The following is a 17,058-nucleotide window of genomic DNA, read 5'->3' as shown; positions in this document are numbered from 1 at the left end:
TATAATGTGTCCATGTGATGTGCTCATCAGGCTAGGGTAGGAGTTAGCTATATTTATAATGTACATGTGATGTACTCAGCAGGTTATTTTTCCCAACATTAATTCCCCACGAAAACTGAATTGCAACCTTGAAAAACAGTTTTGCCCTGTAACTGCATTTCTTTCACATAAACACAACAACGATCGCAACGATGAACAAACATTAATTCAAGAATAAAATCCACGGAGGAAATGGCAAGCCTGTGCCCTGCTGAACTACGCTCCGACCACGCCCCCCTGTGAGACGGTTTATGGACACATGCCCCGTTTTGGGAAAGTTCACTTGACTAGTTCAGTTCATAGTTCACACATTTTAAAATGAACGAGTTCAGTTCATAGTTCATTATTCAAAAGTTTGAACTAAGTTCACAGCTCTCAATATGTTGCGAGCTATAATGTTCTACATCTCTATATGTCTGCAATACCGCTCTCGGCATGGCATCTTAGCAATTTCGGCGCTTTCACACTTACCAGGCATTGACAGTAGCAGACTGTACAACACTGCACATACCTGCACGTCATCATCCCAATCGCCTGCTGATGGCTGGCAAACAACAATCTTAGAAGGTCTAAGTCATGCATGCATAGCTCTTGATTAGTTAAATCATATCTAATTAAACTGGCTAGCTCGCTCCACCAAAACTGACGTTGTTATGATAACTCAAAAAAAAATGAATGACACATCGAAAATTACGCAAATTGCTTAATTAACTCGAACTGATGTTTTGACTGAATGGCAAAAACAAGTTACGTCACAAGTCACTGGCTAGCTAGCGTTAGCTAACAGGCGAGATTACACAAAATCCATTTGCTAAATTTGACATACAACACTTGGATTTTTACCAGTATTCCTCATTGTTGACAAGTTGCTGTGTTTGTCTTCCTTAAAGGGTGTACTATGCAACGAGTAATATATTTGAAGTGCTGTTGCACTGGCTATGGTCGTTATACAGTGCGCCCCTATTTTAATCATGTCTTTTTTTATATAATGTAGAATAAATGGACATATCATTTTTGATATACCCGCCTCTGTAAAATCTTGAAATAACTGACAGGGAGTAGGACAACTTTGATTGAGGTACATATTTTCTTCTTAACTCAACTAAAGTGCCCGAAGCAATTCACGCATTCATCAACCTTTCCTATTTGGAATTCATTATAGGCAAAGAACAGGATTTAAAGATTTACCTTTCTCCTTTGCACGTTTCTCTTCTTCTTCCTTTCTCTTCTTCTTAAATTGCGCCCCGGATGGCTTTTGCCTCTTCATTTTCTTGATTTCGTTCTTGATTCTCGATTCTTGAAAACACTCTAACCAAACGCCTTATAGTACTAGCATGTTCTGACGAAACCAAGGAGGTAGGTTCCCCTTCCGTTTTCGATTTTGGCTCATTTTACCCTAATGTTAGATTTATTTTTTTTAATGTCAAAATATTGGTTGGAGATATAGAAGGGGCGCAAAAATATGCGCCAGGAGGAAAAAAATAAAATATATATATATATATATATAATTGTGTTTTTTTTTTTTTTTCGGGCGCATTATTTTGCGCTCCCCCTCTAGATGGCGCTCTAGGCGGCCGCCTAACCCGCCTGTAGGGAAGGCCGCCCCTGTCAGTATCTGATAAATGAGTTTCTTGTAAAAATGCCACGTCTACTTTGTTTTTTTTTAGAATAGATAACATTTTTTTTCTTTTGATGGGATTCCCAAGGCCTTTAATGTTCCACGAGTCTATTTTCATGTCTGACATGATGGTTGATGAGGTCCATACAAACTATCTGCGATTATATACATTTGTCCTATAGGTACTGTTGCTGCTTTTATTAAACATAAAACAAAAGAATAAAAACAAAAAACACAATTTACATAAAATACATTAACCCACCCCAGCCATGGTATTATAATCCATGACATCTACCCCTTTACTCTTAATGGGCCAGAGAAAAACAAGAACAGGCTAAGAAGAATCGAATCCTTCTTGTATTGGCCCCTGGAACTCTTGTCTTCAGTGAAATAATTTCCCCTTCTTTTCCCTACACCCCCGCCCACTTGCTACTGCTCATTATGCTGTTATTCTATATTTGATCACTGATGTCTGGATGTTGCTTAAAGGGCAATTCCGGTATTCCGAACACTGAGCCCCCCCTCAGGTCCGCCCAGGACGAAACAGAGCGGGCAACACCGAAACCCGGACCACCAGTCCCCCCCCGGGCACCCGGCCCACCCAGATCGCCCCCGCCCGCCCTACAATGGTCGTCCACATGGGCACACACAAACCCGCCAACCCAGCAACCCCAACAGGGCCGCCGGGCCGTCAGGGCCGCCGGGCCGTCAGGGCCGCCGGGCCGTCAGGGCCGCCGGGCCGTCAGGGCCGCCGGGCCGTCAGGGCCGCGTACGCAGTGGTGTAGTCTATTTTATTGTAGTGGGTATACTGTGATGATTCCCTCCCAGCCTCGTACAAACCCGTCCCACCGGTACGTGTACGTGTGTGGCACTTATGGGATGTCGCACCACACTCACCAACGCAGGGGTCTACAACCCGCTGACCTATAACGATTATCAACAATCATGGAAAGCTGAGTAGGTTTATCAGTTTTAATAACAGTATGAACAAATAGAAGGCATAAATGACAAGTTGTCCTTTGTATATCTATAGTAGCAATAGCACATGCTAAACAAGGACAAAATCTACGCAAAATAATTTAATGAACTGTTTACAACCATGGCTATGAGAAGGAGATGACAGGAGACTAATGTTTCACTCTTTCAATTGCTCTAATTTGAGCTCTTACTGTTGTTATCTAACATACCATACAGTAATTGAATTGTGTAAAAGTGTGAAATTACTGCACCTTAAAAATGACCATGAATTAGCTATACTCTCATTTGCATAGTGATTAACATTATGAATTTCAATTGTGTATATATTTGTGTATATATTTACCTAACTTGTTTTACCTCCACTCTAACCAAGGATGCCTGTTTTTAAATTCCCTAGCCTGACACCCAGTCCGAAAGGCTGGCCAGGGGTTCTCATCTAAAAGTAACAAGGAGATATAAAGTGGGATTAAAACATTGTCTTCTGTTGACTACTTGTTATGTGGTTTACACATTAAAGGCACCCAGTGCAACTTTCGAGGCTTAAAAATAAACATTCAATTTCTAGTCTTTTTTACACGTAGTAAGTTTCAATAACTCCATACCATTACATACCGACATTTAAGCAGCAAAGATGAGACGTCGTTGTGTGGTGAGAACTGATACAAAATCGATAACAACAACAATGTCGCCATTTTCTTTATTTTTTGTAACCTACAATAAATAAAGCAGGCTTCCAGTCAATGGAAAAATGGCTTCTCCCCACCGGCGATTGTTGTTGTTTACGATTTTCTATCAGTTCTCACCACACAACGACGTCTCATCTTTGCTCCTTGAATGTCGATATGTAATGATATGGAGTTATTGAAACTTACTACGTGTAAAAAAGACTAGAAATTGAATGTTTATTTTTCATTGAATGTTTACATAAAGTTGCACTGGGTGCCTTTAATATGGGAGGACTGGACACACACACACACACACGCACACACACGCGAGAAGGAGGGGCTCAGCCTGCCAACTAAAGGTGCGAACACACCAAGCGCGTACCTCGCGTACCATGTACGTGCGTAACGCAGCGAAAATGTTGCTTGACCATTTTGTGTCAAAAATGGTCAGATACGCGCGTATCTGACCATTTAAGGAGTCCGAGGAAGGAAACCCAAACGCCGCCGTGTTTGGATGGATGATAGAGCTTGGATCGGGTTAGATTAAATAATCTCGGATATAAATAACAATAATCGGGTTAAATAACTTCACATGGTGTGTCTGGTGTGTTTCCAGCATTCGTAGTGTTGATCAGCAGAGAAATAGTCCGCCAAGACGTTGAGGTTGCTTAGCAATCAGAGACTCTGTCCATGCAAGTGAACGGAGCGTTCACTCTTCGTCATAACTATCAAACCAAACATCCTTCACATTCACCGAGCGAACATTATGAGAGTAAAATGCACATTTCTCGCTAGAAATGTTTCCATAAACGCATTTAATGGCGTAACTATGTTACTATTTCCACTCAGAATAAAGAAAGTTGCCGGCCGTGGCTGCCATGGACATGGCTGCTCTGGAGTCCGAGGTAGGAAACCCAAACGTCGCCGTGTTTGGGTGATAGAGTTTAGATCGGGTTAGATTAAATAATCTCGGATATAAATAACAATAATCGGGTTAAATAACTTCACATGGTGTGTCTGGTGTGTTTCCAGCATTCGTAGTGTTGATCAGCAGAGAAATAGTCCGCCAAGACGTTGAGGTTGCTTAGCAATCAGAGACTCTGTCCATGCAAGTGAACGGAGCGTTCACTCTTCGTCATAACTATCAAACCAAACATCCTTCACATTCACCGAGCGAACATTATGAGAGTAAAATGCACATTTCTCGCTAGAAATGTTTCCATAAACGCATTTAATGGCGTAACTATGTTACTATTTCCACTCAGAATAAAGAAAGTTGCCGGCCGTGGCTGCCATGGACATGGCTGCTCTGGAGTCCGAGGTAGGAAACCCAAACGTCGCCGTGTTTGGGTGATAGAGTTTAGATCGGGTTAGATTAAGTAATCTCGGATATAAATAACAATAATCGGGTTAAATAACTTCACATGGTGTGTCTGGTGTGTTTCCAGCATTCGTAGTGTTGATCAGCAGATATATAGTCCGCCAAGACGTTGAGGTTGCTTTAGTAACCAGAGACTCTGTCCATGCAAGTGAACGGAGCGTTCCCTCTTCGTCATAACTATCAAACCAAACATCCTTCACATTCACCGAGCGAACATTATGAAAGTAAAATGCACATTTCTCGCTAGAAATGTTTCCATAAAAGCATTTAATGGCGTAACTATGTTACTATTTCCACACAGAATAAAGAAAGATGTCGGCCGTATGCTTCTGTCCAAGCTCACTACTCTCTGCCAGTGACGTCGGGTCAAGCTCAACGCTGATTGGCTATTGCGGCGCGTATGAGCATAAAAAGTTCAATTTTTTGAACTCCTCGCGTACATGTACGCGCGTATGTGTACGCGCGTATATGTGCGCGCGTATATATACGCGCGTATATGTACGCGCCTCATACGCCCCTACAGCGAGTAAAATGTTGCTTGGTACGCATGATACGCTGTACGCACCTCATACGCGCGTACACCAATGCTTCCCTATGGAAAAATTGCCGATTTTATACGCGTGGTACGCAGGTGACGCGTTTGGTGTGGCCGTACCTTAACGTGCAGAGATGCAGGGGCAGCTTCGCGCTTCGTAACAGAGACAGGGTATGGCAAGCCATCCCCGCCAGAAAGCGGCATCATTTAGACGCGTATCACCTTCATTACGCCGTAAAATACGCCGTAAAATGCAGAAAAACGGCGTATTTTACGCCGTCATGCGCAAAAAAGCGCCGCATTTTACGCCCGCAAATGAGCCGTTCAAGAGCGCGCGTAAAAAGCGCCGTTTTGAACATCTAAACGCGCGTAAAATACGGCGCTTTTGTGCACATCACAACGCCGTAAAATACGGCGTTTCTATAGTATGCTAATGACCTACGCCCTTCTTTTCTCTCAGCCAATGCATTTGAAGTGTTTGCGCCCAATCGCTGACCAAGACAAGCAGACCAAATCAGTTCAACACAGATCTGCTTTGAGGATTTCTCCTCTCATTTGGCGATAGTTGTAGCGTCATTTAGATACATATATTAGTAAATGCATTTCTAAATGTGTGGTTCCCTTGGCACATTTGATAGAGACGCTTGATCTATAGGCAGGATGTTGTCGGATCGAATCCATTTATTACCGGATTTCTGCTTTTGTCAGATGGACACGCTTTTATGATCGCAATGCTTTTTCGTCGGCGAGCCAGACCTCCTGTGTTATAAGTTCCAAAGACAGTGCCTTTTTAGTCAGCCAGCCAGATCATCTCGGTGTCTTGTAACACGCTTTATAAGTTAATTATATTTGAATTATTATAGCCATCGAGCCTTTATTTTCGTGGAGTTATCGTTACATCCTCTCTCGTTCAATCGATATAAATACACAGTGGAAAGGAGTGAGAGGGAGCCACAGTTACAAAAGTGTCAAACAAGCTGTCCTCTAAATCACCATTTCCCTAGGCCTATATGTTTTCAGGCCGACAAATGGTTTAAATAAAGTAACGTTGTGACCCGGCGTATATTAGACTTGTTAAAGCAGAAATGCTTGCTGGCAGTGTCTATTCAGTTTCAACACTCCAATTCCAAAATTATGTTTTCATGTCGTCAAATGCTCGAAATAAAGTCAGGTTGTGACTCGACATCTACTTGACCCAGTCTCACCAAAATATGCGTACAGATCGCACGGTTTGACACTTTCAAAATGCGTGCAGTACATACGCCAAATGACCATTTCGCGTGCATATGATACGCAAAACCCAGCATTAACTACTGTGGAGTGCGGATGCGTCCATTTCGCGTGCATATGATACGCAAATCCCAGCATTAACTGAATGGGAAATGCAATATTTTAGGACAGATTCACCATTAAACGTGTTTCTAATGACATTTCTAGCGAGAAATGTACTTTTCCCTTGAATAATCTTCAGTCAGTGAATGTGTATGATCTTTATTAATCTTTATTATCTGAATGGGAAATGCAATAGTTTAGGACCGATTCACCGTTAAACGTGTTTCTAATAGGCCTAACGTTTCTAGCGAGAAATATACTTTTTACTTGCATAATCTTCAGTCAGTGATTGTGTCTGATCTTTAGTTTTATAGTTATTATAGTTAGGAAGATTTTATCGACTCTATCATCTTGTTAGAAACACGTATATCTGAGAGCCAACCCAGTCGACAAAAGCATACGTTGACAGTGTACGTTTTCGTGAACCCTGGATTACGTCGCATTTCAACATAAAATAGCGTGTTACACACACACACACACACACACACACACACACACACACACACACACACACACACACACACACACACACACACACACACACACACACACACACACACACAATGCATTTCGCTGCTTAAACAACAACATATATTATATTCCCTCAAATATTATTACTTTCAAAACATTGGCCAAAGTGGAATATCTTTTTTATTTGGGCTGCTTCTAGGACATTTTGGGTGGATTTTGAACGGTATGTGGGCAGGACGTTTTTTGCAGGACCTGGCAACCCTGCGCTGTTGCCCGAGGTGGTGAAATGCTCCGGAACAGATCTGGATCCACTATGGCCAAAAGACTTGTATGCCCCCCCTCCCCCCTTAAATAAATACTATGGCAGAATAAAGAATAAATTCATGCATTATCATTCCACTTGAACATGTGTTTTTACAGTATAGCGTGGTGGAGGGATGACGTATGTTGGCCAAGCCGGAAGCGTCGCCCTGGGTTCCCTTGACAAAAAGCCAACAGGGTTTTCCATTGGATTTTGGATTATTGCAGAAAAAGCACCCCCTCAAAAACTGAAAATAAATAAATAAATAAAAATATCCTTGCTCCAAAGAACGAAATGTAAACCAATGCATTCTGAATGGGAGTGTTTCTCAGATGTTTCCATGCTACACAGAACGAAATGTAAACCCATGCAATTAAAGACTTCATGGTCATAATAATTTAAATATCATTAATCTCCTGAGGGTGGTATTCTATTTTTTTCAACGGGGCTGCATCCAGTCACTTGACCGTCATGGTTGCTATGGTGGTTGCTATCGACCGCCCCCTCATACTTACATGGCTCTAAAAATCATGCGGCAAAGGAGCTGCCGTAAATTGTGTTGTTTTTGTCGTAAACTAGGGTCTGATGGTTAAAAAATAGACAGATATTCCAAGGTATCCTTAAAAGGCAGCTTGGATGTTTTTATTTTCTGCAGTTTAGACTTCTTCTATAACCTATTTTTTAAAGCAAAACACCAAGCTCATTGATTTAACGAGGCAGGGTTATTTGAAACAATTTATTAAATAAATATTTGTGAGAGGTCATTCCTTCTCCTGAGTTTGCTTCCTATTTATGTCTAGTGTACAACCCTACTGTCCACAAGCATCACGTAGCCATCCAAACTGCATATCTGAGAATCAGGCCTCTCTTTAATAATGACCAAACGTTATGAGAGAAATACACATTAACTTTTGTCTCATAAGCGGCGTGGTGCCGGCTCCTTTTGACCTTTTGACCCCTGACTTCTGGGGGAGTAGCTGCATCAATTCATTAGTCAATCAGAAGCATGTAAATATCTTCCCGGTGACATAAGAGGGCGAACAAGGTATCCTTTAACATCTACGCTCCCAGGCGATTGCAACGGTGCCACACATGAGCATATTCGAACATGTTTAATGGTAGTAATTAGCTGTCGAAATTGGAGGCCTTAATCAATAATGAGCAGCTATTGATTTGCTTCCCGATAGAAATTTGTGACAAATTACATGTTATTTAGCATCTACACGTTGAGCTGAGTCCAATGACACTGAGCATGACACTCTAGCAAATGGTAACATGTATTTTACATGGTACACCTAGGTCTAGGACATGATCTCGGTGTAGCAAGAGGGCGAGCTTGATCTCATTGGACTCAGCTTAACGTGTAGATGCTAAATAACATGTAATTTGTCAAAAATCTCCATCGGGAAGCAAATCTATAGCTGGTCATTATTGATAAAGGCCTCCAAATGTGTGGCATGTGTGGCACTGTTGCAATCGCCTCGAAACGTAGATGTCAAAGGACACCTTGTTTGCCCCGTTACGGCCCCGGGAAGTTATTTTCATACTTCTAATGGATTGATTCATATTTTAAGGTTCTCGGAGTGAGACTTTAAGATGCTGCAGCAGAAGTGTTGAGACGAAAGATGATATCAAGAAATTTATAGAATATTCCCATTCACATTATGATTCTTCGTCATAACATCCGACCAAACATCCTTTACATTCACCGAGCGAAGATTATGAAAGTCCAGGCCCCCCCTTCCTGAACTCGGGGTCCGACTGGGCCAAGTTTCGGGCAGGAAGGACCTCCCCTTCCTGCCCTCGGGGTCCGACCGGTGCGGGGGTCCCAGTCAGGCCCTAGAATAAGGTATTCAAATTTCAGGGCGGTAGGACCTTCCTATCTCAAAAACTGTTTTTCCACCACATTCTGAACCATTAGGTCTTGCAGGCAACACTTCTGAGGGGCTTTGTCCAAATGACAGTCCATTTGGGAAAACTTTTTTTCTCTAAGGGCTAGAAGTCCAAATCTCGGATATGTCGTTCTCGGGGCCCCGGGAAATGTGTGTAAACATTTTAGCATCCCTAGCTATCTCGAAAAGGCCGGAAAAGGGGCGTGACCTCCAACAGTACAGTAAATGTACGTAAGACAGAGGTTAGTTTCTAGTCCTCATTTTTTGTGGGATGGAGGTGTACATTTGTGGCTTTAGGTGTGTAGACACAGCTGGCCTGTGGCCACGTTTTTGAAGTCTGGGGTCAAAAGGTCAAAAGGAGCCGGCACCACGCCGCTTATGAGATAACAAAAAGTTAATGTGTATTTCTCTAATAACTTTTTGTCATTATTAAAGAGAGGGCTGATTCTCAGATATGCATGTTGGATGGCTAGGGTGTAGGTCTGGGAAGAACTTCAGGCCAAAATCTTGCAAGTGAGCCGCTGGGTGAGGTGCAAAGAGATGGAGCACTTGCTGAGTCATTTCCTGTAGGGCTGGAGCCACAGGTTGGAGCGTATGCGTCCTTTCAGACCCCCTGATATATAAGAGACCCCAAGGTAGAGCTTACTTAAATGTTGTCGACTCAGTCACCTATTGCATCACTTCCTTTAGGGCTTCAGCCTCCTAATTGATCATTGTAGTAGGCTATAATTGAATGCCCTCTTTCATATATGATACCTCCTCCACTGGGACGTGGCAACAATTCTCTAAATCCATATGGGGAGGGGGGGATGCTTGTGGACAGTAGGGGTGTACACTAGACATAAATAGGAAGCAAACTCAGGAGAAGGAATGACCTCTCACAAATATTTATTTAATAAATTGTTTCAAATAACCCTGCCTCGTTAAATCAATGAGCTTGGTGTTTTGCTTTCAAAAATAGGTTATAGAAGAAGTCTAAACTGCAGAAAATAAAAACATCCAAGCTGCCTTTTAAGGATACCTTGGAATATCTGTCTATTTTTTAACCATCGGACCCTAGTTTACGACAAAAACAACACAATTTACGGCAGCTCCTTTGCCGCGTGGTTTTTAGAACCATGTAAGTATGAGGGGGCGGTCGATAGCAACCACCATAGCAACCATGACGGTCAAGTGACTGGATGCAGCCCCGTTGAAAAAAATAGAATACCACCCTCAGGAGATTAATGATATTTAAAGGATTATGACCATGAAGTCTTTATTTGCATGGGTTTACATTTCATTTTGTGTAGCATGGAAAAATCGGAGAAACACTCCCATTCAGAATGCATTGGTTTACATTTCGTTCTTTGGAGCAAGGATATTTTTATTTATTTATTTATTTTCAGTTTTTGAGGGGGTATTTTTTCTGCAATAATCCAAAATCCAATGGAAAACCCTGTTGGCTTTTTGTCAAGGGAACCCAGGGCGACGCTTCCGGGTTGGCCAACATACGTCATCCCTCCACCACGCTATGTAAAAACACATGTTCAAGTGGAATGATAATGGATGAATTTATTCTTTATTCTGCCATAGTATTTATTTGAGTGGGGAGGGGGGGCATACAAGTCTTTTGGCCATAGTGGATCCAGATCTGTTCCGGAGCATTTCACCACCTCGGGCAACAGCGCAGGGTTGCCAGGTCCTGCAAAAAACGTCCTGCCCACATACCGTTCAAAATCCACCCAAAATGTCCTAGAAGCAGCCCAAATAAAAAAGATATTCCACTTTGGCCAATGTTTTGAAAGTTATAATATTTGAGGGAATATAATATATGTTGTTGCTGGGCTTTGCGTATCATATGCACGCGAAATGGTCATTTGGCGTATGTACTGCACGCATTTTGAAAGTGTCAAACCGTGCGATCTGTACGCATATTGGTGAGACTGGGTCAAGTAGATGTCGAGTCACAACCTGACTTTATTTCGAGCATTTGACGACATGAAAACATAATTTTGGAATTGGAGTGTTGAAACTGAATAGACACTGCCAGCAAGCATTTCTGCATTTAACAAGTCTAATATACGCCGGGTCACAACGTTACTTTATTTCAACCATTTGTCGGCCTGAAAACATATAGGCCTAGGGAAATGGTGATTTAGAGGACAGCTTGTTTGACACTTTTGTAACTGTGGCTCCCTCTCACTCCTTTCCACTGTGTATTTATATCGATTGAACGAGAGAGGATGTAACGATAACTCCACGAAAATAAAGGCTTGATGGCTATAATAATTTAAATATAATTAACTTATAAAGCGTGTTACAAGACACCGAGATGATCTGGCTGGCTGACTAAAAAGGCACTGTCTTTGGAACTTATAACACAGGAGGTCTGGCTCGCCGACGAAAAAGCATTGCGATCATAAAAGCGTGTCCATCTGACAAAAGCAGAAATCCGGTAATAAATGGTTTCGATCCGACAACCTCCTGCCTTTAGATCAAGCGTCGCTATCAAATGTGCCAAGGGAACCACACAGTTAAAAATGCATTTACTAATATATGTATCTAAATGACGCTACAACTATCGCCAAATGAGAGGAGAAATCCTCAAAGTAGATCTGTGTTGAACTGATTTGGTCTGCTTGTCTTGGTCAGCGATTGGGCGCAAACACTTCAAATGCATTGGCTGAGAGAAAAGAAGGGCGTAGGTTATTAGCATACTATAGAAACGCCGTATTTTACGGCGTTGTGATGTGCACAAAAGCGCCGTATTTTACGCGCGTTTTGATGTTCAAAACGGCGCTTTTTACGCGCGCTCTTGAAAGGTTCATTTGCGGGCGTAAAAAGCGGCGCTTTTTTGCGCATGACGGCGTAAAATACGACGTTTTTCTGCATTTTACGGCGTAATGAAGATGATACGCGTCTAAATGATGCCGCTTTCTGGCGGGGATGGCTTGCCATAACAGGGCAGAGCGCGAGCGCGCAGGGGGAATCTTATGAATGTGTGAATGTAGGAGATAACTTCCCCTGCTTAAAGTATTTTATTGCAGTTATACCCAACCGATATTTGCGAAAAATAAACGCAGAAGTGAAAGATCTGTCACAAGACGATTGATACGTATCCGTGCATATTTTTAAGTGGGTACACACAAATCCTGGTGCGTTCCTAGTGGGTATACGGCGTATACCTGCGTATCACGTAGACTACACCACTGCGCGTACGCCCACACAGACAACCACCGCGAAGCAGGTAGGGGCGACCCAAAACGAGCCAAACACCCGAGAAAGGACCAATAGCCCAAATCCCAGTGCCACCCACTCCACCCCAAACAAACCAGAAAGGGGGCCCAATGCTCAAAGCACCGGAACTGTCCCCCAATTTGTTGAGTGGATAGGAGAATTGCTTATTTCAGAAATAACTCTTTCACAAAAGTTCTCCTCTCCCAATACATGTTTAACATCCAGTCATTGCATTTGTCTGTTATTTGAAGTAAAACATGAGTTTAACATTCCTAATGTGGGGGTGTAGAAAAAAAACAAAAAAACGTCATCTTCTTACCTCTACTCTGGATTGTGCATTACTCACTCCAGCCCGTCGGCAAATGATCCTGCTTCTTTTGGATCATCGAACAGGACAATCTTGTTTTCATGTAGGATACGAAGTCGGTGGGGGTATGCAAACCCTCGGAAGATGCCTTTTGCGATGTAGATCTTGATCACTCGGTCGAATTTTCTGCGTTTTCGCCGCACCTCTGCGGTCAGATTCTGGCGAATCGTGAGTTTGTTTTCCCCCTTGCTCACACGCTTGTAGAACCACTTCTTTGTCTACGAGCCATAGAAAACGGATTAGTACTGGTCTTATAATAATAATAATAATAATAATACATTTAATTTAGAGGCGCCTTTCAAGACTCCCAAGGTCACCTTACAGAGCATATAGTCATCATTCAAAACTATGTAAAACAGACTAGGAATAAAAGGAAAACAGAGGTTAAACATGAAGAATAATAATAATTAATAACACTCAAAGACGCCTAAAGTGAAGGGGGGACCTCACTAACCACCACCAATATGTAGCACCCACTTGGGTGATGCACGGCAGCCAATCGGTGCCAGAACGCTCACTACACACCAGCTTGAGGTGGAGAGGTTTGAGAGGGATGAGGTGGAGAGTGAGGGAAAAGAACATTTAAACACTATCGACCATATTTAAACACTATCGATCACATTTAAACAATATCGACCACATGTAAACACTATCGACCACATTTAAACACTATCGACCATATTTAAACACTATGGACCACATGTAAACCCTATCGACCACATGTAAACACTATCGCCCACGTTTTAAGTGTCTTGGATGCTTTCCTGTGTACGTTTGTGCTCGCGCTGGGCGAAACACTTGTTCCAGTTTGAGTGGTCGCTCCAAGGAAAGTTTTAACCAGCTGGGTAGCTTGTGCTGAATATATTCAGAAAGATTTTGGTCTCTCTCCGAATCTTCAGCCAGTCCTAGCAGAACCAGGTGCTTTCTTTTCCCCCTGTTGTCGATTTTGTCCATTTTCATTTCCACTGTTTTTAACAGCTTTTCGGCTCGGTGTAGTTCTCGCTGGGTTGTTTGCAGCGTGTCTTCCAGCATGGAGATCCTCTGTTCTGGTTCGTCCAATTGCCGCTCGTGTTTCCCCACTGCTTTGTCTGTTTTAGCCAAGCCTGCTTTGATCGTCCAGACTTGGCTGGTTACTTTTTCCAGACGAGCATCAATGTCGTCCAAGCGGCCCATTATTTCAGAGCGTTGAGATTTTAATTCAGACATGATATCAGCTAGAGTAAGTTCAGCGTCTTCCTCTTCCATTCTTGGGTCTTCGGTGGCGGCGCATGGTTTCCCTCGCTGGTTCTTGCTTTCTCTTGTATTTGGCATGTTTTAATTGTTGTGTTTAATTTTAAGTACGTGGTTGAAATTGTCCTTGGTAGAGGTAAATAATATATATACTAATCACTGAGACATTGCAGAGCTCTTAGATCAGGCAGCCATCTTGTTTCCCATCGGCCCCCTGACCTTTTACATCTTTTTGGGTTATAGATAAGAAATGGATTAGTGATACATCTGCTGGGAAGGGACAATATAGGCTAGGTTCTCATTTAGATTCAGAAGTTGTGGGTTCACCTTTCAAATGCCACTGCTACTGCTGTAACGCTTTGATACAACGTCAGCGTTTCATTTTCTGATATTTTTTTTACTCTGATAAGTTACGGCACACAGGTATACTGACTCATGAATCGTTTATGGTTTACTGCATTTGAGAACAGCGTGGTCTCAAAACGACTGCATAGACCCACCACTATAGACCTTTGGTTTTGTATGTACTGGTCTTCATTTTTCTTCACAATAGATTGGTTTATGTACAGATGATTAAGGAAAGGAACTTCAACTTGGTTGCACTACACCGTTAGGTTTGGTTGTCATTTAATGGGCATGGCTGCAGCATGCGCAAGGAGGGATGTAGTGTGAATATTAAATCAAGGTGGATACCGTAAATCAAAAATGTTAAAATAGAACTGTCATGCCAAGGTTGAAATCAGCTCAGAATAAGGAATGGGACACTCAAAACAAAAATTTTAAATCTGTTTTCCACGGATAAGGTTAAAGGAATATATAAGGTATGGATATGTTATTGACAGAGCAAGGAGGGGTGTATGCGATGATAGGCACAACATGTTGTACTTTTATCCCGAATAACACAGCTCCGGATGGGTTGGTGGCCAGGGCGCTGGCATGATTACAATCCCTCAGGTTCGAATTGGCAGAGAACTCCGGCATTAATGACCCTTTCACAGGATGGATGGAGAATATGTTTGGGAGGTGGAAAGGCATGATCCAGTCAGTGCCCGTCGCGGGAATAATGGCAGTAACTGTGTTAATTGTCGCCGGCTGCCGTTGTATTCCCTGTGCACGAGGGCTACTGCATCGGCTGATCACCACAGCAGTGGGCGCTGCAGAAGCGCCAAGTGCCATTCAGGCTTACATGGGGATCAGATATGATCCGATGAAAGTGAACGATACATCACCTGAGGGGCCCGACCCTGTCCAGCTGTAATATGTAGAATAGTCAACACCTATACTATTCTAGTAGAAGCGCCTGTATAAGATAATCAATATCCCGGATTTACTTGAATAACACATTTTTAAACAACCATACCAGGCTATGTTTGTTATTGTGTAGTGTTGCTTGGTTGTGAGTGCAACCCGTTATTTCTGTATCACTGCATTGAGAATGGGACTGTTGATTTTCTTTGAGAAAGTTGTTCACAGGTTTCCTGTTGCTGACACGACGACGATTGGACGCATGAAGGAGGCTCACATGATGTGAAAGTAACCTCTCTATGTGAGCCGAGCCCCTGACAAGGAGGGACGAGCCTTGGGTTCATGAATTACAGGCCCCGACGGCGACAGAAGAAACCATGGCTGCGATTATAACAATGTCCAAAACCACCCACATGCAACAGCGCACCAATACACGAAGATCACCTGAACCACCCAAATCCATGCTAGCCTATCAATAATCTTGATTTTTTTTACTTTTGTTTACTTTTGCACATGCTGAAAATGTTATGACCTTGTTACACATAACCAAAAAGTATTAGCTTAGGATTTCTATAGATACTTTTGTTTGTGTGCTGTTTGACCATATGATTGTATGATAACCAGGATATATGTTCATTGTTGTATTGTTAATAATGACTTGTATTACCTATGAGACCCACCAAGGCGAATGCCGTTTCAGTGTTATGGAAACTCGTTGTGGTTTATCTCCAATATGGAGTTTTTTCCACTTCGGTCGGTGGTGTTGATGATTTATCCTACTTTGACTAGTTTTCGGTGTGGTAAATGGTGTTTATGACTTAAAATATTATTGTATGGTCATCTGAGATGACCAAGGAGGGATTGTTACGTATTTTAAGAACATAAGCTACCTCCACATAGCCTCTAGGAAGCAGATTCAAACACACAAGCTGTATTACCCTCACAGAACCACTAGGAAGCAGGAGCAAACATATAAGCCGTAAATACTATACATAGCCACAAGGGGAGCAGGACCTTACTGAAGGCTGCAATAGCTACTCCATCCACAGAAGGCAGCACCTCAGACAAGTGAGGAAGCCGAGGCTAATACGTCAAGCCGGCTCGGCCCACTGCTGTGGGCCGAGTGGATTTGAACAAAACAGACAACAGAGCCAGTAAACAAACCAGAATCTCTCGGCAGCCATACTTGGGTTGAATCTCAATCCTTTGCTCGCTTCAAAATCTCAGCCCTAACGCCTCGTGCCCACTGCACCGTCAGTCAACGGACGTGGGAAGGCGTGGCTGACGGATGGGGGAGTAGTCTTTGCAGAGGCAACCGTCAGCCAATCAAATCGCTTCGCCGGGTTCTTCCCGCTTCTTCCTGCTTGTTGCGAGGCAAGATGACCCGCTTTCCCGCTTTCCAGTATCGTCAGAGCCCGAGTCGCGTCACAGTGCTTAAATTTGCATACGCGATCTGATTGGATGACGGATCCGTCGCGGCCGAAAAAGTTGAACATTTTTCAACTTTTTGACGGTGGCGAACGCTCCAAGTCAACGGACGGATCCACAATGCATTGCGCGACCGTCCCCATTCAAAGTCAATGGGCAACGGACAACTGACGGAGGTAGTGGGCACGGGGCGTAACCCTCGCTGTTGCGCGTTCACGCGCCGTGGAGCCATGTCCCAATACCAGTTTAAAGGTAGCTTAAGGGGTAGGGGGAGGGCTAACATCCCCTCAAAATTTTGATTTTCGATGGGCACCCTCAAAGCGCTTCAGTTCTGACTTGCTCCCACAATACCTTGCG

This window comes from Gadus macrocephalus, chromosome 19 (assembly GCF_031168955.1).
Source record: "Gadus macrocephalus chromosome 19, ASM3116895v1".
Lineage (NCBI taxonomy): Eukaryota > Metazoa > Chordata > Actinopteri > Gadiformes > Gadidae > Gadus > Gadus macrocephalus.
The sequence above is the reverse complement of the archived record's forward strand: the minus strand, read 5'-3'. Positions refer to the sequence as shown.